We start from the raw sequence: 2,726 nt of genomic DNA, 5'->3' as shown, positions 1-2,726 counted from the left end.
TTTGAATTTTAAGTTGTTTTTCGAATTAATTCGAAAAAATGGGCCTCAGTGCGCAAAAGACGTTCAAGCAGCAGGTGAATAATTTAGTAGATGTCATGAAAAAGATGGGAAACCCTTTCCTGGATGGCTTCCCCGAGTTGGTTACACTGGATAGCCGTGATTGTGCACATGATAACGTAGATAAGGCCGTGATGAACCTCGACAGCCTTGGTCAGACCAAGTATAAGGAATATGTCAAGGCAGTTATAGAGGACCGAAAGACCTCCATTCACGACACCATTAAGAAGAACAAGATTCCCCTTTTCAAGAAATAACCCCTGCGAGACAAATCTAAACAGACAAAGAGAATAGCTACACTGCAAAATAATGTTGCACTATTTGCACAACTGTACATCGCCATGCAGAGCCGTAATGCTGACCTCGAGGAGTTCTTCAGCCATGAAGCTCAACCATTCCCTCCCTCCTTATCAGAATTTGGCAACCTTCGTCTACCAAGCGCTAAATCGGAACTCCTCAAGTGCATTATTCCATCGACTCAGCCGAGCCTCCCACGCAATTTCACTGCAGCGTTCTAGACGGAGCTGTCATGGTCCACTGCCTTCCCGTAACTGGTTCGATCACCTTTGATGATTACGCCCATAAAGTCTTCATCCCCCACCTAAGCAGCCAGAGAAGTAGAAGAGTGGACGTTGTCTGGGACAAATACATACAGTACCTAATAGTCTCAAGGAGTCCACCAGGGAGAAGAGAGGCAAAGGCGTTCGACGGAAAGTAGCTGGGGGTACTAAACTACCATCCAACTGGTTTTCATTCCTGCGTGACCCGTTAAACAAACAAGAGTTGTTTCAGTTCCTATCGTTGAAGGTTGCTGGACATAACTGGCCAGAAACGAAGACAATCCACGTTACATCAGGTAACATGCAACACATATGTCAGCTATGATACTCAAACGAAATATGCTGTATGTGTAATACAACAAAGGAAATTAACTAACAAATCTTTCGGCTAAGCGACCCCCCCTCAGTGTTCTACTAAGACATATTGAAAAGTGGTAACAATCATGCTAATGTGTATAACCTATGTTGGAATCACACAAAAAATGTTAACTACCGAAATGATTTTTCTCCAGGTACTTCTGTGATTTCCATTGGCTCTGTAACCGCTATGACAGATTGTACTCACGAGGAGGCAGATACGAGGGTTGTGGTCCATATCCTTCACGCCATCCAAGTTGAAGAGGTGAAAACTGTCCTCGTCCGAACCGTGGATACCGATGTCCTAGTCATCTTGGTGGGAAAATTTCATGACCTGAGAGAAGTCCAGCCGGAACTTGATCTGTGGCTTGCCTTTGGTATGGGTCGAAACTTTCGCTTCGTCAGCGTCAACTCTATTTGTGCTGTACTTGGTAAACCATGATCTACTTCCCTGCCTGTATTCCACGCATTAACTGGATGCGATACCACCTCCTGCTTCTTTGGGAAAGGGAAGAAGTCAGCCTGGCAGGCATGGGAGATATTTCCAAAAGTCACGCCCACATTCGAAATGCTTGCCAAAACACCATTTATGCAGCTTACGACAGACTCGCCCCTCTTCAAACAGATCGAGAGATACACGGTAATCCTGTACAATAAGCTCAGTCCCTTATCCGACATCAACCTAACCCGGATGGAGCTATTCTGCAAGAACAGCAGAGCAATGGACAAGCTCCCGCCTACACAGGTAAATATTACTTTTTTCTTTATCACAATTTGTCTCCAATTCACTTATGAGAGGAAGAGTCAGGGGGCCAGGACGCTAACAGGACACATACTCGCAATGACAAGTTTGAACTAACCCGCTGCACCCTCTTTCCATGAAACTAGGATCAATCTCTTTCTAAATAATCCTTAATAACATCGACAATGTTGTTATTTGCAGGCCATGCCCTTTTGCAGCATGTCCGGCGCACCGTTTACCAGGCCGGTATCTGGACAGTTAGCAATCAGCCACAGCCACGTGTGCCATCACCAGGGCAGTTCTCGTGGTTTGAAGTTGATGGCAAATGGGTTCCGAAATGGATCACTATTCCCGAAGTATCCAAGGCTTGCAGTGAACTGATTAAGTGCTCTTGCAAACGTGCCTGTACAAGATGCAAGTGTGCCAAGGCTTCCTTGGGATGTACCCCCCTTTGTAAATGCCAATGCTAACAAAGTAATTGCATCAAGCTTAAGGGACAATCTGAAGAGTTTCAGCGATCGAACATTGTTTCCGTTATGTAGCCCTAACTTAATTCAAATAATATAGTTATCTCTTGGCATTTCTATTAGCGCTATTTAAAAGTACATTTGTTTCGCGAACATATATCGATCTAACAGCAGTAATTTAGGTTCAAAATGCGAATTTGAGAAAGGGAACGTGAATTGCAATAAGCTTTGGCGAGAAGGGACTGGGAACTAGTATATATCCAAAAGCCTTATGTAATGTATATGCGAAGAAATATCCAAAAGCCTTATGTAATGTATATGCGAAGAAATGAGTAAGCATAATAGTTTCAGTCAATAAATGTCACTACTGCATTTCTTGTGAGCTGTTTTACTTGAAAACTGCAAACCACCACAGGTAGCCCAATTCGTAATTAAGGTAAATTTAAAAAAACCCTTAATCCCCCTTAATTGTGAGAATTGCGTTGGGCTCCCCCTCTAACATTATTTAGTGGATCCTAAGGAACATCTCTGCCAAATTTGGCG

At 43.6% G+C, this 2,726-nt stretch overlaps 1 pseudogene across 1 annotated transcript; it reads left to right on the top strand.

Annotated features, from left to right (window-relative positions):
- Positions 1–683: 683 nt before the first annotated feature.
- LOC148911379 (uncharacterized) lies at positions 684–1,890 on the top strand (annotated as a pseudogene). Its single transcript, XR_016119727.1, has 2 exons — positions 684–913; positions 1,130–1,890. The product of XR_016119727.1 is annotated as an uncharacterized LOC148911379 (transcript).
- The last annotated feature ends 836 nt before the right edge of the window (positions 1,891–2,726 follow it).

Source organism: Actinia tenebrosa, unplaced genomic scaffold, assembly GCF_029948245.1.
Source record: "Actinia tenebrosa isolate PJP-AT-01 unplaced genomic scaffold, QUT_ActTen_1.0 PGA_scaffold14__42_contigs__length_11649687, whole genome shotgun sequence".
Taxonomy (NCBI): Eukaryota; Metazoa; Cnidaria; class Anthozoa; order Actiniaria; family Actiniidae; genus Actinia; species Actinia tenebrosa.
This window is presented reverse-complemented; position numbering and strand designations above follow the sequence as displayed.